General features: G+C 41.4%; 1 long non-coding RNA gene across 1 annotated transcript in view; it reads right to left on the bottom strand.

The window, feature by feature from the left end:
- Positions 1 to 23,681, bottom strand: part of LOC311602741 — a 69,046-nt gene that overhangs the window by 26,895 nt on the left and 18,470 nt on the right. The gene's annotated exons all lie outside the window — the stretch shown is intronic.

Below are 23,681 nucleotides of genomic sequence, written 5' to 3' on the forward strand. Positions count from 1 at the left end.
TCATCTTCAATCTCTTTCTTTAGAGTTATGAAATTTTTTTTCAAACAAGTCCTTCACTTGCTTAGTTAGAGTAACTCCTAAGTACTTTATATTACTTGTGGCTAATGTGAAGGGTGTAGTTTTCCTAATTTCTTCCTCTGCAAGCTTATCATTTGTGTATAGGAAGGCTACAGACTTTTTTGAGTTAATTTTGTATCCAGCCAATTTGCTGAAGGTGTTTATCAGCTGTAGGAGTTCTCTGGTGGAATTTTGAGGGTCACTTATGTAGACTATCATATCATCTGCAAATAGGGATAATTTGACTTCCTCCTTTCCCATTTGAATACCCTTGCTCAACCTCCTTAATCATCAGGGAAATGCAAATCAAAACAACTCTGAGATTCCATCTTACACCCATCAGAATGGCTAAGATAAAAAATTCAAGTGACACCACACGCTGGCGAGTATGTGGGGAGAGAGGAACACTCCTTCATTGCTGGTGGGAATGCAAACTACTACAACCACTTTGGAAATCGATCTGGTGCTATCTCAGAAAAATGGGAATAGGGCTTCCTCAAGACCCAGCTATTCCACTCCTTGGAATATACCCAGAAGATGCTCCAGCACACAACAAGAAAATTTGCTCAACCATGTTCATAGCAGCCTTATTCATAATAGCCAGAACATGGAAACAGCCTAAGTGTCCCTCAATAGAAGAATGGATAAAGAAACTGTGGTACATATACACTATGGAATACTATTCAGCTATTAAAAACAAGGAATTCCCGAAATTTGTGGATAAATGGATTGAGCTAGAAATGATCATAATGAGTGAGTTAACCCAGAAGCAGAAAGACTCAAATGGTATACACTCACTTATATCTGCATATTAGCCCAAGGGGCATGTCTCACGAAAGCCTTCACTTACCAGGAAACTGAGACAGAGGAGAGGACATTCTAGTGGGACTCTAGATGAGAGAAGCATGGGAGAATGGCAAAGTAGAAGGATCCAGAGGGTCCTAGAAGCCTACAAGTAGAACATTATGATAGGCAGATTTGGGCACAGGAGTCCCGCTCAAACTAAGGCACCAGCCAAGGACAATACAGGAAGGACAACAGGTTACCAAGAAGAGACTTGATACCCTATGAACATATACAGGGGGAGGAAGTCCCCCTCAGGAACAGTCATAGGGGAGGGGAATAAAGGGAAAATGGGAGGGAGGGAAGAATGGGAGGATACAAGGGATGGGATAACCATTGAGATGTAACAAGAATAAATTAATAAAGGAGAAAAAAACAAAAATAAATTAAGAAGAGTCAAGAAACTTAAAAAAAAAAGGAAATGAGGGTCCATGGTAACCCACTTTCTCTCTGCTATGCCACAGGATTTGCCTTCCCAAGGTCTCTGTCACCTACTAGCTCGACCCGCCAGAGGCCAAGCATCTTCTGTAACAGGTGCAGATCTGAGTTCCAGGGGCATCTGTTGAAATGTAGAGGTTCTTGTGTCAGAGGCCAGTGAATCGGATCGGGGACACAAGGTTGCAAATAGAAATATAATCTGCTTATTAAGAAACGCAAAGGCACTCGTGAGAACAGGAGCAAGCCAGAGAGCTGAAGAAAAGGCCTATAAAACTGCAGGGTCACAATGTGTGAGGCCCTTTATTGGGCATTAGCACACATTTGTGTACCTTGCCACTCCTTACATGATGAAGCTGGATAAGGAAGGGTTTTGTCGTTCTTAGCAAACTCTGCTCTGAGTGTTACCTGCTCATTGTGCAACCTCCACGCAGGGAAGGGCTTCCCCTCTCCCCTTCGCAGCTTCTTTTATTTGTTAATCTTGTTACGCAGTCACCAGTGTCTGGATAACTGGCCTCCCTCCATGCTCCCATCTCCATCCCTTTTACCTTCTAGTTAGTCCCTTTCTCGTGAGGTTCCTGTTTCTCCGTCTGCTTACCCTGCTTATGAGGACTTTCTTTTTCATAATTTCTTCTCACGCTCATTGGTTTCCCACAGTTCATCTTGGATAATCATATTCACCCCTAGCTTCAGCCATCACCTGAAGCTATATAATCTAAAACATCTATTTTTATATTGTCATATTAAATGTATTTACTTGTTTGTTCATTTCTTTCTTTCTTTCTTTTTTCTTTTTCTTTCTTTTTTCTTTTTCTTTCTTTTTTTTTTTTTTTTTTTTTTTTTTTTTTTTTTTTTTTTTTTTTGTAGCACTGGAGATTAACTCTGAGTTTTGCATGTTCAAAGCAACAGGTTAAAGTTTTAGACCCATTGTTTAATTCAGTTAAATGGCCTCCGGAATCGGAGATCTAGGAGCATCTTAGACATTTTCTCCTCTTTCTACACGCAGATTCTCGCCCCCCCCCCCCCCCCCCGGCCACCGCACCCAACCTTATGCCCAGATGGCTGCACTGTGAACTGCTATGATGCATTTTCTTCCTCTATGCTGAGAATTGTTCTTGGACCTCAGTGCTTCCCACCCTGGAGAAGGCAATATTTACACAAGGTACCTTTCCATATCTGTCTGCCTAGTCACCTTCATAAACACTAAATGCCCACCCCCACTGCCCTTTCCCCAAGGCCTTCTAGGAAAGAGGAAACTTCTCATGAAAGCTTCACTGTGGTCAGGGGTGGGATTCCTGCTCTGTCTCCCCCTAGACTGTCCACGTGAGGAGTGATCACCTCTCAGCATCACTCTTCATGTGTCCTGCATGCTTTCCCTGGACTCTCTGAGCTCCTCCCGGAGCCTATGGTGCCCTGGAAGCCTGGAAGCAGACACAGAGTGCACACACCAAGGTGGCTTCTGCCTCTTTTATCTGTTCACACAGCTGGTAAACCCTTGGCAGCAGACATCAACTCACCCCCTGCCTACAGCCTGATAGTAAGTCCACTGTTTGTGCTGACTGATTAAAAAATGTATTTTAGAATTAGAACAGTGTGTTTTATTTATTCAGGGGACCCAGCAAGCAACCCTGATGTCTCAAATAGTGTGGAGTACTGCCCCTCACCCAAGATATCTCTCTTCAGAGAGAAGGGCTGTGACATAAAAGTGATAAATAACTGAAAGTTATCATTTTCTAAAAAAAAAAAAGACCACTAGCAGAATGGACAAAGGGGATCAAAGGTGTGAAGAAAGAGTGGGGAACACTCAGGGCATGCCTCGCTGAGAAGGCGATGTCCTAGGAAATGAGAAAAGGGAGTCCACTGAGTTAGCTAGGGGAGCAGCAGCACAGGAGCTTCATCCTGCAGAGGATGAAGAAGGCTGGGCACGTGGGTCAGGTTGTCTAAACAGCAAAGCGACCACTGTGGGCAGCTGCCTGTGGGGCACTGGCAGGCATGGCATACCAGTCCAGATGTGAGTCAACACATCTCTGACACAGAATCTACTGGTCAATTATTATGGAAAGACTCCACAGCCTGGAAAAAAAATCATCATAGCACCAATAATACATCCAGTAAACAGGGAGCGAGGAAGAGTTAATTCACAGCCACCCAAGACTCACAAATTAGAAGGAGGAATTGTTTTTGCACGGGAAAATAGACAAGTTAAAATTTACATAATACTCACTGTTGGCAAACTATTTAAAGAAGTGAATTATGGCATATCTGTAAGATTAAATCCCCACGAGCAATTACAAATCACATGGTAAAGGAAAAATTAATGCGGTAAAGTGCTCACTATATAATGTGGTGATGGAAGAAGATGGCTCAGTAATATATACTGGGTCTTCCAGTTGTTCAGATATGCACTGTAGGATGTGGAAGGCAAACACATTGCAGTAGAAAGGAAAGCATGCTCCTGATATCATGGGTTGTACTTTTTTCATGTTGTGGTTTCAGAAGGCAGACTGCTATATTTTTAATAACAGAAGTGGAAGTGATGCTATTTCAGAGAAAAGAAATAGGAAGCCGGGGAGCTGAACCCTACATACACATTTTGCAGATTAAGAGAGGTCTCCCCTGCCACTGGGAAAGGGAAACTTCCTTTAATAGTTCTGTTGGTCAGCTTGGAGTTACTTGAAGCAACAAACAAATAAACAAAAAGGAAAAAGAAAACAAGCACAACAACAAAAATAAAAATGCAGAGCCTTCCATCCAATTGAAAACACACTCCAGTTATGTTAGATTCCACAAAGGAGAGAAAACTCTGACAATCTGTAGGATAGAGGTGTCCAGATCAGTGGGAGAACATGTGGTTATCTTATGTTCAAATCTCCAGTTCCTAAAAACATAATAGAATACAAAATAACCCTCAATGTCTTCTTCCTGATGGAGCCTGAATGACCACATGGCTATAAACATTCTTTTTCTACATACTGGGAAATTAAAAATTCTCTAGTCCACCGAAACTGAACGGATGAATGCAAAATGTGGGTAAAAAAAAAGTCATGATTTATTAAAGCGATAGAGGGAGGGGTGGGATTGAGGCGGGTAGGAGGGTGGGGATGTGGTAGTAATGAGTAGGCAATAAAGCCCCAAATAAAATACCTGTATAGGGTGACAAGAAAGTGGGATCTACTGAAGTATCCATAGAAGTCACCCATAGGTCTCACTCAAAGTGTAGGAAAATAAGATGCTGTGTGTGAAGGCTACAATAGCTGAGGCATTGTCTGAGCATCTGTATGGACCTTTCCCTGATCACTATTTCTTCATCACCCTCCCCAACATCCCCATCAGCTCATCAGCTCCTCTTAGACTAGGACATATGTTTGTTTTATGTGAAGAGGTAAAATGAAAGACTTAAAGGAGGATGGTCTTTTAATATGACAGTGAAGGCAGCTCCTATGATGGTTAGCTGTTTAGCCACTGGAATGTACAGTGAAAACACATGAACAAAGCAGGAGACTAGATGGTGATTCTTTGTTGGAGTTGTCTGGCCCTGCCTTCATCCAAGTACATTCAGGGTCCTGAGACGAATGACTGACAGTGTCTTAGGTGAATAAACCACCAAGGAGCTGGCCAGTCCCACCCACGTTACCTGAAGCCTCAGTCAGCCCGATAACTCATTGCTGGCGGGCATGTTAGGTACTTCTTAGCATATAAAAACATATTGTAACACAGAATAAAAGTTCAGTAGAAACAATATAATTGTTTAGCATAGAGTAAATGGATATGACAGAAGATGAAGAAGGAAAACATAAATTCCAGCACTTAGTGATAAGAAAAGATGTTTCACATGTAAAAGGATGTGGAGAATGGGGACAAGAATATTGGGGAAAGACATTGAATTAGTGAAAGTCAAACTAAACCATGTTCTCCAGATCTGTCCCCTGATGGGCAAAGCATGAGAGAATTTATTAAACTTCCTCAGAGACAGATATGAAAAAATTCAGTTCCATACGAGAGATCAAAACTTGAAGAACCAAGTCCTTTATGCTATATAGTAACAACAGTCCTGTCTTTAAATGTGGAAGGAAAACTATTTCTATGTAGAATTCTATACCTAGATAAGTTGTCAAATGATTGTGCAAAAAAAAAAATCAACTTAAAAAAAAATCCAAGAATTACAAAACATCGATCACCATGTCTTCTTCTATAAAGAGACAATGCCGCCCGCGCGCGCACGCGCACACACACACACACACACACACACACACACACACACACACACACACACACCTTTAATCCAGCACCCTGTAGACAGAGACAGGCAGTTCTCCATGATTTTGAAGCCAGCCTGGTCTACATAGGGAGTTCCAGGCCAGCCAAGGCTACATCGTGAAATACTATCTAAAACACCAACCAAACAGAAAACAACAATGTTCACGTCAGTCCCCCTGGTGGAAAGGCCTGGTGGCACACAGAGGAAGAGGAAGCAGGCTATCTGGATGAGACCTGATATGCTGTAGCCATATGGTAGGGGAGGAGGTCCCCTTCTGTCAGAGGTCTAGGGGGATGGAATAGGGCGGAAGAGAGAGGGAGAGATGGTCTTTGGAGGTATGTTATGTGACTATTCTAAGGAGACATGAACAGATTTCTATTTATCTAAGTTAGTGAACTTAAAACAACAAAACAAAACAATTCCATTCAACTCTAGCTTAATAAACCAGTAGTTTGCTGGGATTCCTTTCAGCAGCCTAGGTGGGACACCACTCACAAGAATGGGCTACTCAAAAGAAGCTGCATCACATGAAGGCCACCCCACTATGGGGCACATGCATGAAAGCTGTCCTAGAGCCCCAGGACTTGCAGGCAACTCAGCCAGGTGAGTTTCCCTCCCCAGAAACTATGCTTGTTTAACCCTGGGACAACCTTTGTGGATCTTCTGTCTTATGACTTCTTAAGCTTTGTGACTTTTATTTACTTCCTGAGTCTTAGTGAATTTCCCATGTTTTAATTAGAGGAAATGGCTACACCATAAGAACTCATCATGCTAAGATGAGGTCATGATCCAAGATAAATCACATCCTCACAGAGCGAGGAGCAAACAGAGGCATGCCAGGAAAACACCAGCAGCGACAGCAGCACTTGCTGTCCTATACTGCATGCTAGGGTGGACCACAGACAATCAGTAAGCCTCAAGGGTGAGCTTGGGGCAGAGGAGAAGTCTCTCATTGTTGGCAGAGGGAGCAAAGCCCTTCACCTTGAACATCTAAGCTACAAGGTTAGACTTAGTGTCTATTGATTTCATCACACAGTTTGTGGCACTTTGTTTCCACAGCTCCAGGAAGTGATCAAACAGAACAATCAATATTTATTCATCTGGATAATCTTCATTATAATCTTGTTAACAGAAGCACAGAGGGCTGAGGACCTAAAACTCTTTCCTCCTTACCAATACAATGTACAGATGATGGTTGAATCTGTCAAGTTAAGAAACATCTGTGTAATTGTATGAGGTGTTACTACAGTGTCTTAGTAGTAAAATACTTTATATCACAAAGAAACAAATGTCCAAACAACAACAGCTACTTGTTATATGCTCAGGAATATTGTGAATGTTTTATCTGTTAAATCAGTTGTTGGTTAACACAGTAATGGTTTTTATTTTATTTTTTGAGACAGGGTTCTAAGTTGTCCATGCTAGCCTTGCTCTGTAGCCCAGACTGTCCCCACATTTGTAAGCCTCCTGCCTCAGTTTCCCATAAACTGGGATTACAGGTGTATGCCACCACAGCAGAGTTTATGCTGGTAATCATCCCAGCAGATGCCTCTGAGACAACGAAGAATGGGTGTGGAGCAGCAAGAAGAAGTGCATTACCTCCAACAATGGGTATAAATGATTCCTGCACTTTCTATAAATGTATCGTAAGCTACAAATGAAAATAGAGATATTAACAGGCATATATTCCTGCTGTCTAAAGTGGAGTTTATGTCATATAGAAATATGCTTGTAAACAAGAAACCGCTGGGGTTCAGTAGCAAGGCTAAGGGCAGAGCATGGCCCCAAAGACAGGCATGAGGACATCCAGGGAACTGGGGGAGGGGCATAAAACCTCTCCAGGCTTTTTTTTCCCTTCCAGGCTTTTGTGAGTATAAAGTGAGGTGTGGGGTTTACAACACCCAGCCAGAGCCAAGCATCCTGAAGAGCTCAACTAAGGACCTATCTTATCCCTGCAGCCCATGCCCCTTGTGCTGTAGGGGTGACCATTTCCCTTGCAGAAAATGCTTTCTCTTTGTACCCATCCCCAAGCCACCATAGTTGGGGGATGAAGCTGACTACTAACAATTCACTGTGCCTTTAAGAGAAACTAGAGCAGAGTCTGAAGATTCCAGTAGAAATAGCACTTTAGGAAGTGGAGACACTGCTGCTGCCTTTTTCAACTGTGGAGTAGTACAGACAGGTCCTAACTTGTAATACCATACCTCACAAGTCAGTGCACACATTAAATAGCAAGTTGAAAGTTATGATAAAAAGTCATTGAAAATGACACACCTCATTCTTTAAATTATTATTAATCATGTATTGATCCAAACACTCATTTATTTGACTTAATGTCCTTTTAAAAATTCTAATAAATTCTGTCCTTCTTTACCAGCAAAATTAGCTGTTAGTTTTCAGGAGGCTTAACCCTCCCTGCACCTATGAGGCATACTTCTTTCTCTCCAAAATTAGATTAATAGTAGCAATTTTTCCTATATGATGCTATTCACGTATAGCACATCCTGAAAGCACAGTTATTAACACGCATTCATTATTCTTTGACAACATTTAACAAATAACCTTTCTCATAGTGTCCAGTGAATCTTAACCAGACACATTTCTCCCCATTGTGCCTCCTGGAGCTGAACCCCAAAGTCTCTCCCTCTCCTCCTCTCACTGGTCTCCCTCAAAGATGCCGCCATCCCCAGTGGTCTTTATAGCTTCCCAAGGAGCAGCCAGGGGTCTGTGTGCTTCTTTCTCTCTCCTTCCTGCCTTCTGAGTTTGTGATTCTTGCTATGCACATGCTGTTCTCTCTCTGACTGCTCTCTCTCAGAACTCAGGGATCCTTGGTCATGTTGCTGTTTGATGCCAGTGCATCTACTGGGTGGAGGCTGTGGGTGATGGTGACCATCTCACAGTGCCTGAAGAGGCCTCAGACAGCCTGAAGCCATGCATAGCCAGCATGAGAGGGGCTAACCATGGGCCTGCAGGTCCGGGGAAGAAAAGTGAAAGATTTGCAAGTTTTGAGAAAGAGTCTGCATAGGCTTAAATCTCTGACAGGGTCTGGGGAGATCTAAACGTCTGACCCATCAAGAGGGAAGCCATGCTGCTCTTCAAGATCCCTGGAAGTTGCACCCAACTCTCTTCTAGTTATGTCACTAAGTTGAGACAGATGTTAGGAAAGGTCCAGGTCGTTTGCGGGGTCACTCATACCACCCCGACTTCTGGTTTCTTTGTATAAGCTTTTCTTACTTATGAATAGTGACTGGAGGACAGGGCTACTCCCACTGATGTGACCAGTGTTCCTGGGGCACACTTCATGAATACTACAGAAGAGTATTATCTGTCATGCATTTTTTAAAAATATGTGATAACAGCACCCTGGCGACCATACTCCCCAATTTTGAGAGTTTCTGTCCTGTGCAGCTGATGTGACTACTGTGTAAGACTCCTGGTGTTGGTCCTGGAGGGTACAGCTATGATGGTTTGATCGTGTCTGAATGCTCACGGCTTGAATAGCACATTTACTGCAGGTGTAATGTGAACACAGCTGCTACCAGAAAGGACCCCAGGGGAACAGTTCTATTGGGCTGAGGGTTCAACCCCAGATGAAGTTGCTATCAGTGCAGAACTGATGGTTTTTTTTTTTTTATGGTGCATGCTTACCATTCTTAAGGCTTATCTTTATTTCTAAGAGTCAAGAAAATCCTAAACCAAACTTCTAGGTAGAAAAAAAAATGTATTCAAAATACTACATTAGTATTCATTTGCAGGGGACACATGACCATTATGGTATGGTATTGTGTTCTTTTAAGGCAAGGGTCACAGTAGTTATGTTGACTCTCTATCCAGCATCATGTCTCTACTTCCTGCCTGTCATGTCTCCAGTGTTGCTGGGTGTGTATCTGTCTCCTCAATTTAAGCCACTTTTGATGTTCACAGTCCCTTTGCCAGTGCTGGGATGTCTAGTACAGCCTTGACCTGTCAGATCTGAGATGTAGATAGGCATTCCTGAATAGGACTTAGTCTCTTTTAGCCAAAAGATACTTGGATCATGGGCCCTTAGTCTTCCTAAGAACTTCAGGTTTCCCATTTATAATGTCTTTAATCATTGTTATCTGTAGCCATGGAGACAGGTGAATGATATGGCTACTCCAGAGACCAAGGAAAACCCAACAGACACTTAGAAGTCTAGATTCTCAAGAGTATGTTGGGTAGATATTTCCTTTAAAACATCACCATGATCTTTAATAAATGATTAAGGACATAATTGTATATTCTAATTTGCACACAAACATGACCCTTAGATGAACTGGTAAAACAAAAACTATGAGGAGTTGTTAAATTTAACACATTCACTGAAAGTCTAATCCTGTGTCCATCGTTATTGGTATTTCATATTTGTATAGTGTTTGTAAAGGATAAACTAATCTTACATGCATTTAACAAATGACATTAACAAACACTCAGCACTGTTCCAGACATTAAGGGAAATGGAAAATGCAAAACTGTGTAACTAACTGAAATGCAGCCAAATAAAAGTTATATTGAAGTTTTATGTAAAGGCAGATGTCAGCACACTGAGCCATAGCCTGGTCACTGGTGAAGTGCTAGTGTAACAACCATAACAGAGGAGTCAAAGCTGACAACTCAGCCCACCACACTTTCTTCACTCCCTTACTGAGTCATAGTGACAATTCAGAATTATAAGTTTTTAAGATGTAGAGGGTTTTTTTTCTACATGCTTATGTTGTGAGATGACTGCCTTTGGACAGGATGCTTACTATTTTTAGTATAGTGAAGCTTTCTCTAAATAACCTGACACAATTTTTTTAAGATTATCTCTTTTGAGTAAATGCCCTTTCTGAGAAGGTCATGGGTCCTTTGAGGTCATGGACATAGTCAATAAGCTTGGTATCACTCAGAATTTGTGGCTTTGTAGCCACACATGTCAGCTCCACTCATGGTGTGCTGGGCTTCTGTATTACTCTCATCTACCTTCTAGATGTGTGAGCTCGGAAAATGGCCTGGACAGTCCTGGCTCTACCTTCCTATGCAGGCTGCTTTATGTCAACTCAACACCAGCGAAAAGTCATGTGGGAACCTCAACTGAGAGAAATGCTCCTACCAGATAGGTCTCTGGGAAAGCCTGTGGGGTATTTTCTCGATTGATGTGAGAGGGCCCAGCCCATTGTTGGTGGGATAACCCCTGGGCTGGTGGTCCTGGGTGTTGTAAGAAAATGGGCTTAGCATGCCATGAGAAGCAAGACAGTAAGAAGCACCCTTTATGGGTTCTACCTAAGTTCCTGCCTCTAGGTCCTGCCCTTTTAAAGAAATGTATTCAAAATACTACATTAGTATTCATTTGCAGGGGACACATGACCATTATGGTATGGTATTGTGTTCCTTTAAGGCAAGGGGTACAGTAGTTATGTTGACTCCCTATCCAGCACCATGTCTCTACTTCCTGCTTGTCATGTCTCCAGTGTTGCTGGGTGTGTATCTGTCTCCTCAATTTAAGCCATGACTGCCTTTAATCATGAACTTTGATATGGAAGGATACGCACAATAAACCCTTTCCTCCCCAAGTTGCTTATGGTTATGGTGTTTCATCACAGCAAGAGAAACATTAAGATTTCACTAAATCCCTAATTGAACAAAAACAAATTCCATCTATACAACTTTAAATATTAACAAAACAAAAACGTGCTAAATATTAAAACATATACTTAAAAATGGGTCTGGTGAACAAATAGAGTTTATCCTAGAACATTGTGTAACACGTGGAAAATTAATGGTGCCATTCATTAATATGATGAGGGACAAGAGACCTGAGCATCAAAATAGATGGGAACTCTGACAGACCACCTAACATCAAGATCTCAAGACTATGAGCAGAAGGGAAGTTGCTCACCTGGCCAAGGGTATTTAAAAATAACTCAGCAGAAGCATACACTGGACTTAACTCAAGTGGTGCAGTCTCTGTTTATAGTTGTGATTTCAGTGTAGAAAGGCATGCCTGCTACTTGATAAGAGGCTTATAGCTTCAGATCCTATAAAGAGGCCTATTCTTGACAGTTCTACTTAATATCTTACTGGAGTCTTGACAAGGGCAGTTATGCGAAATAGAAGTAAGAAGCACACAGCTTGGAAAGGAGGAAGTAGAAGCACCTCTATTTGTAGATATAATCTGGTCTGAATGAGACTCCAAGGCAACAGCCAAATACTGTCAACACCACCAGCATCCAATTTATTGTCACTGAAAATCTTAATCTCTGAATTAAGCATGCGTTTCTTTTCATAACAGCATGGAAATACAATACTTAGAAACAAAAGAAAATCATATGTTCTGAAAACTATAAAAATTGTCGAAAGGAGCCAAAATTAAACACATCATGTAGCCATGGCTCAGGTAAGCATTAGCAGGTGACACCATGCCCTGTGGATTAGTACAGGACTTGTCAGAGTCCCAGTGACTGCTAAAGTTAACAGGTTGATCATAGGATTCACATGAAATCCACATGGTCCAAAATAATGTTTAAAAGGTGCAAACTTGCTGGATTCACACCTATCAATTACAAACAAACCATGGAGCCACAGTCATCAGGACGGTGGGTGCTGGCATTCAGCGCTAGCCTAAGGACAGACACCCAGATCAATGGATAGAGCCAAGGGCCCAGAAATAAATCCACACGTTTATTGTCAATTGATTTTCAGACATAGCACCAGAACAATTAAATGGGGAAGAAATAGTCTTCTCGACAAGCTGTCCTGAGATAATTGCACATTCACCTCAAATCATATATAAAAATTAAGTAAAGATAGGCCACAGACCTTATTACAAGAGTTAAAGCTATAAAACTCTTTTCAGAAAGTGGATATATATCATTTTTGCTTTAAAGCAGGCAATAGTTTGCTCGATATGTCATCAAAAATACAAACTACAAGATAAAAATTAATAAGATGGACTTTCATTAATGTTAAAACCCTTTGTGCCTTAGCAGATTGAATTTTTAAAATGAAAGATGCCCTGAATGTTATGCTATTGGAGGTGGGGGCATCTGGTTGGTGATTGGGTCAAGAGGATGGGACCCTTGAAATGGGATTAGCATCCCCATCAAAAATCCCCAGAGATACTCTTCCTGCCTTTTACCAGGTAAAAACTACAGATAACACTGATGGCCCTCAAGACCCTCAGTGGACCTCATCAACACCTGGATCTTGTACGTCTTGCAGTCCAGAACTTTGAAAATCAAATGAGTTGTTTGTACAGCTTCTCATTGTTTGTGTCTTAGTTTCTATTACTGTGATTAAAGACCATGACCAAAAAGCAAATTGGGGAGGACAGGGTTTGTCTTCTATTGCCACATTATAGTCCATCACTGAAGGAAGTCGGGACAGCAACTCAAACAGGGCAGGAACCTGGAGACAGGAGCTGATGCAGAGGCCATGGAGGGGTGCTGCTCAGTGGCTTGCTCCCCATGGTATGATCAGACAGCTTTCTTATCTAGAAGAGTGTGTGACCCCACGCACAATGGGCTGGGGACTTCATATCAATCATGCTCTGCAGGCTTGCCTACAGCCCAGTCTTATGGAGGTATTTTCTCAATTGGGATTCCCTCTCAGAGGACTCTAGCCTGTTTCAAGTGGACATAAAATTAGCCAGCACAGTGTGTGTGTGTGTCAGAGCAGCCTAACCTGACTGATACCATAGCTAGATGAGCTTCAAAATAGTCAGACCCATATAAGAAGAACTAAAATACATACAGAAAAAACAAACAAACAGACACATTTAAAAGTACTTAGAAAAACGATCTATTGTCACACTATAAAACTCTGAACATCAAATCACACAATGTATGTACACACACATACACATAAATATGTGTGAATACATGCAATTTTGTCTTATAAGAAGCATTCAAATTTGACCATGTCCCTGGAGGGGTAGACCTAGTGGCACTCAGAGGAAGGAGAGCAGGTTACCAAGAAGAGACTTGATACCCTATGAGCATATGCAGGGGGAGGAAATCCCCGTCATAGGGGAGGGGAATAAGAGGAAAAAGAGAGGGAGGGAAGAATGGGAGGATACAAGGGATGGGATAACCATAACCAAACAAGAATAAATTAATAAAAAATTTTAAAAAACCAAAATGTATAATTTCAAAAAACAATGAGAATAATAATAAAGGTGAATAGTTCCATTGAAAACTTTTAAAATGTTACTCTAGATGCTTAAAAATAGCCAAGTAAAAATTTAAAAATAGTTTTCTATATAATTTTTATCAGAAAATACAAACTATATTACAATCTATGCTATTTACATTCTTCCCCGGAATGGACTGAAGCAGGAAACACAGAGAGATAAGGAGAGAGAGATAACAACAGTGAGTACGTGGGGAGATCACAGCAGCCCAGACAACTTAAGGGTTGGATGACGGGATGGATGCATATCAGTGGTGTTCACTGAAGATAAGCATTTGTTTCCCAGAAATTCATACTCCAGAATGTCTCTACTGTGTTTCACCCAGGAGTAATGTGCATGTGTGCTCCCAAATGGCATGAACCAAATGTGTTCAGACACTGACTGTCTCTAACAGTCCCTGGAGCCTTCAGTCAAGGGACCAACAAGGGAATGGTTAAGCACAGGGTGGCATATTCCCACAGTACAATCCCACACAGCAACAAGGTACACAAGCTTCAGCAGCATAGACTCACATAGAACATGCAGAGTGACATGACCAAGGCTCGGAGAACATATTCAGCATCTGAAGCTGATCTAAAGGGTAAGAGGTCCAGACAAAGGCTACTTTGGAGAAGATGAGAAGGGCCTTGGTTGCTGCTAGCACTGCCTCATCATGATGAGCTGCGTGCTAGCCACACACTTGTCAACTGTAGTGAGCTCTATTCTTACATCCATGCTGCTCACTTAGGATTCAAAACTCTCTTCTCAATGATTGTTATAATTTAATAAATGGTCTTCAAAGTATATTCATGGTAAACAATAAAAGTACAATATATACAGATGTAATTTAGGGGTGTTCTTTATGTTAAAACTATACCTTAAAAATTAAAGTGCAGGGGACTGAAGAGATGGCTTAGCAGTTAAGAGCACTGACTGTTCTTGCACAGGATCGAGTTACAGTTCCCAACACATAGCAGCTTACAAACTTCTGTAACTCCATTTTCAGAAGAACCAAGATACTTTTCTGGTATCATTGGGAGACATGCACAACCATGTTACACATACATATACACAGGGGGAAACTCATTCACTTAAAAATACATCCAAAATAATTTTTAAAAACTCAGATAATTCAAGGTGATGTTTGCTCTGTGGACATGAGGCAGAGGTGAGGGTGACACAATAGGGCATATGGTCCAGTACTGGAAACAGAAGGCTTTGCATTGGGGTTATGGTGTCAAGGCTGTTGATATGCCATAGAATCCTAATATGCTTCTCACTGGTGAGTGGAAGCATTATGGATGAGCAAAAGCCTGCTGCAGACAGCTGGGTGAGAGATGGAGGCAAGCTGAAATGTGAAGATGATGAAAGCTGTAAGACCCACAACTTTCAGAAACACTACAGACTCTGCTAACTGATGGCATTTGCAGGTGGAGTATAGCGTTCTGCCTTCAGCTCCTGGTAGATAGGGATGCTAAGGAGAAGGCAGGGAGAGAACATTAGGACATTGCTCTGAGCATGTTTAAATTGAGATACATGTAGGGAATGCAAATGTCAGGTAAGCAGTTGGGTGCATGTAAATGCTGCTTTTAGAGGAGATGTCTGAGTGGGCAAATGGATCTAAAAACCATCAGCATAAAAACGGCACCACAGAGTTACTGGAGCAGAGAGCAGCACCATGCTCATTACTATTTTCATCCCAAGTATCTAACAAAAAGAAGAATAAAAATCTAACAAATAAAGAAGAATAACAAAAGGAAGAATCCATCATGGCAGAGAATGCATGGGTAAAAGCATGGGGTTTCTGAGTCAGTGGTCACGAAGCAGAGAGAAATGATACCACTGTTCACCTTCCTTTTATTCCTTCTAAGCTCCATCCCATGGTATGATGCCACCCTTATTTGGCACATATCTTTTCCCCATCAGTTAATCCTCTGAAGCACCCTTACAAACACACACACATGTGTTGCAAGTCTCCCAGGTGATTTATTTTTTATTTTTCTTTTATTTAATATATTTTATTAATTTATTCATATTACATCTCAATTGTTATCCCATCCCTTGTATCCTCCCATTCCTCCCTCCCTCCCATTTTCCCCTTACTCCCTTCCCCTATGACTATGACTATGACTGAGGGGGACTTCCTCCCCCTGTATATGCTCATTGGGCATCAAGTCTCTTCTTGGTAGCCTGCTATACTTCCTCTGAGTGCCACAAGGCCTCCCCATCCAGGAGATGTGGTCAAATATGGGGCACCAGAGTTCGTGTGAAAGTCAGACCCCACTCTCCACTCAACTGTGGAGAATGTCTTGTCCATTGGGTAGATCTGGGTAGGGGTTTGAAGTTTACTGCATGTATTGTCCTTGGCTGGTGCGATAGTTTGAGCAGGACCTGTGGACCCAGATCTGCCTGTCATAATGTTCTTCTTGTAGGTTTCTAGGACCCTCTGGATCCTTCTATTACCCCATTCTCCCATGCTTCTTTCACCTAGAGTTGCAATAGGATGTCCTCCCTCTGTCCTACTTTCCTGATAAGTGAAGACACCCAGAAGATGCTCCAGCACACAACAAGATTTGCTCAACCATGTTCATAGCAGCCTTATTCATAATAGCCAGAACATGGAAACAGCCTAAGTGTCCCTCAGTAGAAGAATGGATAAAGAAATTGTGGTACATTTACACTATGGGATACTACTTAGCTATTAAAAACAAGGAATTCCTGAAATTTGTGGACAAATGGATTGAACTAGAAATGATCATAATGAGTGAGTTAACCCAGAAGCAGAAAGAGTCAAATGGTATATACTCACTTATATCTGCATAGTAGCCCAAGGGGCATGTCCTATGAAAGTCTTCACTTCCCAGGTGATTTAAAAGCCATGAAAATTGACAATGAATATTAGCCCTCTCAAATGTCTGAGAGTGTACATAAAGGCACAGCTAGAATCCAGATTTTATCCTGCTTAACTTAAGATACAGGTTTGGGTGGAGGGGAAAAGCTAGTGAGAAGATTACAAAAGAGCCAGTTGGGTACAAGCCATCCAGGAGGTTGTGGTGTCATGGGGTGGGGGACATCTCTAGAGTCATCATTCCTCAGAAGACTGAAAAGTACAGAGAGATGAGACTAGAGAAACCAGCATTGAAGGTGGAGCTCATACAAGTCATCACTGAGAAAAAAATTACCCATGGACTGGTGGACAAAGAATACAAGTAATAATGAAGAGGAAGGGAGGGAAACCCTCTGTTTGGATATTTCTTATGAATGTTTTGCTCTGAGAAAATTCCAGGTGATTAATAGCATTGCTGTTGCCATGGGACACTCTGTGAATGAGCTAAAGTCTTGGGCATGATAAATGCTAAATATCTTAAGTGAATTAATAAACAAATAAGAAATAATCTTACAGTATATTCCCCTAAAATCAAATCAAAATGCACACCCCAAAAGTATTCATTTCCTCAAAATGTCATAATAAAGAGTACGCCAAATGGCAGACACTGTCATAAATGACACTGAGCTGTGGTGGGGACAAAATGGCCATGAAAGCTAGTCATCACAGAAGAAACCTCCACCTAGACTTGGCTTAATTCCCTACTGTCCTGCAGCCCACATGTGTGGTATCTTCAGCTATAGAGATTTGTGATATAGCTCTGACTGGCAACCAAGGGCATTGGCAATAGTCTGAAATGTTTTGGAGTCACTGGGACTCCTTGTCCAACAGCTTGTAGGAAGGCTTCCTATACCTGGTACTAGTTTTTTGTTTACTAACCTTAGGCTTCAGGGAGGAGAACTATCTACCCATAATGTTACTGCCATTAAAACTTTATATGTGTATGTGTATATATAAACTTTATAAATATATATAATTTATAAATATGTATTGCATGTATATATGTATATGTTATATAATATATAAAATTTTATGTATTAGTTTATAGTTATGTATACTTGATATATTATTTATATAAAACTATATATATATAATATCAGATTTCCACAAGGCTTTTATATATGTCCTTAAGGTTAAATTAACCCTTCTTCCCACCCTCTTCTCTCTTCTATCTCCAAGTCCCATGTCTGACTAACTTTTACACCCACAACATTTTCCTTTCTACTTTCATTTCACACATGTTCTGCCTTACCCTCTTCCTCAAGGCCTTCCCCCGACATCCCTTACTCTTAAACAATACCTTTCTAAGCTTCCTGATCTTTATGGGCAGTCAAATGTAAACACACTAGCCTAAGAATTAGAAGCTAGGTTCAACATATGAGGCAGTACATGTGGCGTTTGTCTATAGAGCCCTGGGTCATCTCACTTGGAATTCCATGTAGAAGCTCACAGCCAAGTGGTATGTGTTGAGAATAAACAGCTGTGGAGTGCTTGCCCATGAATGGGACATCAGTATTACCCTTCCCAAGGCTCAAGGAACATAAAGGAAGGGGGGTGTCAAAATGTAAGAGTCAGAAGTTGTGGAGAAGCGTTGCAAAACATTGGCTTCTGCATGTGACTGGGCATGAACTCACTGCGGCTGTGGTTAACCACGTGAGTCCTGGGCTAGATTGGGTTTCTCCATTGTTCACCATGTTTGGGGAAGGGTCTGCTCCTCATTGAAGGACTATGGAACAGTTAATTGGTATTGAAAGAGAGGGATCTCATTTCCCCCCATTGGTATAGCCACTAATAAGTTGTCCATATTCCAGTAAGTAACCTCCAAGTCACGCTCATAAAAGTAACATCAATTAAATTCAGTGTGTGTGTAGGGGGGGGAGAGCACAAAGTGGTAGAATTTTACTGAAATAAGTTTCAGTAGTAGTGAAAATGATCAAAATTCAATATGCACACGTATCAAATTCTCAAGAACAAAAGTAATATATAGAATAATATTTTTTAAAATGACACTAAAATTAAAAGGATGTTTTGAAATGATCATATGTCAGGATTAAACAATTTATTTCTGAGATGCAACATGGTTCAATATATGAAAAAGAATGTTAATAAAATGAAAGGGAAAAAACCCACACAATCTTCCCAATCAACGAGGAAAAAATACTTGACACAATTAAGCACAGGCTCATGGAGGAAATGCTCAGAAAACTAGAACTGGAAGGAAATTGTCTTAACTAATAAAGGTCACAGATGAAAAGTTCATGGCTACATCATATTCAATGAGCCTCAGATTCAAGCAAGGAGCCTCCTTTTACCAGTTCTAATGAACACAGTACTGGAAGTCCGAGCCAGAGAGAGCAGGCAACTTAAAACTAACTCTTATCCAAGTTAGAGAAGTCAAATGAACTATTTGTAAAGACAGAATCTTAGGTGGAGACATGAATAAAAGAAATTCCTCAGTACCTAAGAAAGAACTGAAGAATGTGTTCAGTTCAGTAAAGTTGCAGGGTACAAACCCCATCACATTAGAGCTTAGGGAGCAGGGGAGAGGGTAAGAGTACTCGCTGTCCTTGAGGAGGACACAGGTTCTTAGTGTCCATATGGCAGCTCACCAATACATGATTCGAGCTCTAGGCAATCTGATACCTGTCCCTTTTCAGGTGTCCTCAGGTACCTGCATACACATGCTACACAGTTACACAGACACACATATACATACACATAAAGATAAGCAAAAAGACATCTACTTTTAAAGTATTGTTGGGCCAAACACAGTGAAAAAACTGAAAAGTTTATAAAAGCAATCTCACTTATTGGAGCATAAAAACTGTGAAGTTAATACTACGTCTCTCAGCTAGGCTCACACTGCAACCCTATGTGGAACAGCTAAGCTATGGAACGCACCCAGGTGTCCCACCAAGTGGGCATAAAGAAAATGTGGGATACACACACAGGGAAGTTTTCCTCAGCCATACAGAATGGAAATCTGTCATTTGAGGGATGCAACTGGAGACAATCATGTTATGCAAATTAGCTCAATCTCAGAAAGACAAAATATGATCTATTTTCTCTCACTTGTGTTTTCTAGATTTTATATAGATTCATAAAATCATGTATCTATGACATGAAAGTAGATTAAGAACTGTCTAAGGGAACAAGGAGACTAAGGGGAGGGAGAGGAGACAATGCTAAAGGGAGGGGCACGCGGAAGAGTGGAATTAACACATAGTAAATACGTGCATAGGTGTGTGAACATGTCTGTGTATAACACAGTACCACATGCAATGGATGGATACAATGAAAAATTTTTTATTAATTTATTCTTGTTACATCTCAATGGTTATCCCATCCCTTGTATCCTCCCATTCTTCCCTCCCTCCCATTTTCCCCTTATTCCTCTCCCCTATGACTGTTCCTGAGGGGGATTACCTCCCCCTGTATATGCTCATAGGGTATCAAGTCTCTTCTTGGTAACCTGCCGTCCTTCAGAACATTCTCTACAATGACAATTTTTTAAAATTACAGTATTCCCAAATAAATTGAAAGAGATTCCATATTTATGGACTTAATACTGCCCCAAAGCCCATGCTACCCTGAGCATTTTACAGATTTAAATGAGATTATTATCAAAAATCTCAATTGTATTTTTTATGCACAAAAAAGCATCTTAACATTCTCTTGTGGCCACAGAAGACTCCGAATGTCCCAAGAAATCTTGAGAGAAGAAAGCAAAAGCCAAAAGTGCAGCAGCTCCCAATTCAGAACGTATGGCAAAGCCACCACAACTAAGCATCAGTACCCAGGCGAGTTTTACCTGACCCTGTGTGTACTTCATTAAGTATTACTCTGAATTTCCTGCTGTCTCTTTATGCTCATCTCCTGCCCTGTGCTCTAAGATACGGTCAGATTTTGACAACGATACATTAAATCATTGTTCAGCTGGTGTGTTTTTTTTTCTCAGCTGCATTCACTCTAAATTTTTCTGCAGATGATCTAATTTGATGGCCACATTTGTTGCTTTTCCCAAACTCTCAATTCTTTTCATATCTCATTCTCATGCCAGGAGTGCAGTGTCTCTCTTGTCCCTCTGAGGAGGGTTTTTCACACTGTCCCTGGGGAATGTTCTCCATCATGTGTGGGGCTTTTCACTTTCTTTCATGCCACAGTTTCTCTTTAGAAACCTGGAAATCCTTGTCTGTGTGCTTAGAGGGCATGGACAGAGCCCTGCCTCTCTCTGTGGCTCTCTGATTTCATTGTTCCTGGTGTCTCTTGGGTGAAGACCCAGAGAAACAAGCTGCAGTGCAGGAGAGCTTCCTTGTCTACAGCATCCTGGTCCCAGGTGCTTTTTTTACAATTTTTGGAAAGTGAGGGAGCAAGCAAAAGTCAGCCATCACCTTTATCCTTTTACATCTTTTAATATTAAGAATTGTAAGAATCTCAAGGATGTAGAGAAAGGGGTTGGTTTTATGTTTATCAGAGGAAAAAAGATCACACACTTCAAAAGATTGGCATCCTAGGGTAAAATGCCCTTTATCTAATTTAATCTGCAGGGTTAAAGTCAGCCCTTAGGATTTTTTAAAAAATCAGCAATTTGTTGTTTTATCACTAAAGAATATATAACTCTAATATGGATTCCTCCTCTTCCTTCTCCTTCGGTATATTTTCCAGTTGAAATATTTTTCACATGGGAGAATACATTCCTAGAATATTCTGTGATAGCTAATCTTTACTTTCAACATGGCCAGATTTACCATCACTAAGAAACAGACCTATGTGTATATCTGTGAGGGTATTCCCAGATGGCGTTAACTGAGGAAAGGACCACTAACCCAGATGTGTGTGGCATCATCTGATGGGTTTGTCACTGTCCGCTGAGTAAAAAGGTGGAAACAAACAGAGTACCAGCCTTCATTATTCTTTACGTCCTGAGTGCACACAGTGTGAGCAGCTGCCTCACACTCGTGCTCAGAGATGTCTGCAGTGATGGACCATACCACCTCAAACTGTGAGACGAAATAAACCGTTTTTGAGTCATCTTTGTCAGATATTTTGCATCAATAAAAAAAAAGTATTACAGCGAATGCAACTTTGAATGAAAATCAAATCTCTTTTAATTCCCTGGGCTGCTTTATGTTTCTTTCAATGAACTGCGCTGAGCTGTAAGGTACTGTGAGCAATCCCTCCCCCCCCCCCCCCCCACTAGGTCTCCAAAGTTAGTGCTGCTCAGCAGTAAAGCCAGGCTGAGGCCCTGTGGATAACATGCAAGCTGGCAGCTCTCTGAATCAGCAGTAAGCATAACAGAGGTTAAATATATCTCTATCTCTATCTACATTCATCTATTTATCTATCTATCTATCTATCTATCTATCTAATATCTATCTGCTGACTGGTAACATGAGAAGACTTGTTCTTTAAAGGCAGGAATACAGACAACCCATCTCTTAGAGTAATACTTGTTCTTTAAAGGCAGGAATACAGACAACCCATCTCTTAGAGTAATGCCTGTGAAAGTCTTCATAGTCTCTAGGCCTTTCTTTGCATGTTGTCTGTGATCAGGACTGCAAGTCCGAGGCACGTCAGCCTATTTTCAAGAGCTGCTCACTACACTAGAGACAGACAAACCACGCAGCTTCAGTCCGGGCACTGGTTGGTTACCAGTTGCTGCTAAATGCCTTGATCCAAGCTTGCCTACTGAACAGGTCTTGGTTCCAGTGACTTTCCTTAGCAGGTCCAGCCTCCTCAGCAAAGGCTGATATTAGGCAATCATAGAGTTTCAGAATTTATTATGCTAAGCTCTCATCATAAGCAAAACTAGAAGATCCCACGAATATTCAGGGCCAACATGTGTTCTTAACACGCTCATGTGAATTACCCAACATTATCTAGTTAAGTGAAAAATGGTTGAAATTAGCTTCACCTACAAAATGCCATTGTGAGCTGCTATTATTGTGCAACTTATTGAAAGAAAACAACTTGCAAATGTCCCATTTTTTTCCCAGATAGATGTGCATGAGCTGATTTGCAATGGAGGAGGATGAAGGGTCAAATTCAAATTCTTGGAAACCACAGACAAGGCAGGTCCTCCTCATCTTTCACGTAAGAGGTGCTGGGGCTGACTGAGTAAAGGGTGAGAGGCTCACGCAAAGCCAGGGGAGTTGGTGAGAGGAGAGAGCCAGGGTTCAGCTTTTCAGAAATGAAGAGGTCACAACTTATACTTAGCACACCCCAAATTCTGCCTATGGTATGTGAGAGGCTTGGGTGAGAGCCTAGGTCAGCCACATCAAGGATACAGAACTGGTAACTTATAGTAATAGCAACTGTCTCAAAGCCCTAAAAGCTGATCAAAAACGGAGGTCTGGGCTTGGAGAGTCAAACCTTTTGGTAATGTTACACGGCATTGTCATCTGCACATGCTCTCATAGCTCTCCTGAGAGGCATGTGGCTTCAGAATCATAGGCTGGGCATGTCTGGTGTAGGTAAATTTGCACTGCCTCTGATGCCTGTGAGAAAAAGTCTTCTCATTCTACTGCTTGAAGTGAATGGCGACCTTGATCTCACTGGGCTGCATCTCTGTACTAATGTCTGCCATCAGGGCCACCTGTACCACTTCTCATGTGTACCTTCTCCTTGTCATAAAAGCTATAGTCACATTAGGCTGGAAACCTCCTCAACCCAGTGACTCAGCAGCAATCCTGTGTGTGAATATGGTCATGTCCCAGGTACAGGGCCTGAGGACTTCCACATGTGCACTATCAGGTGAAAAGGATATGGTTCAACTTAAAACCAATGGCAAGTGTATTTGGAGACCAGGAACTGCTGTTTGCCCTCCTTTATATTCCTAAGTCTCTAGCTGTCTTTAAAAATAATATTTTAAACGGTTCTTCAGATTGCTTACAACGTCTGAACTGGGTTGGGGTACTGGAATCAGGAAGTGGGTCTTACTGTGGACCTTGGTAGGAAGAGTGAATAGCAGCAATAAGGTACCCAGGGTGGAGAAGAGCCCTGGAGCCACTAAGGAAGGACCCTAGCTGGAGATG

This window comes from Acomys minous (genome assembly GCF_964271855.1).
Source record: "Acomys minous genome assembly, chromosome: 8".
NCBI lineage: Eukaryota > Metazoa > Chordata > Mammalia > Rodentia > Muridae > Acomys > Acomys minous.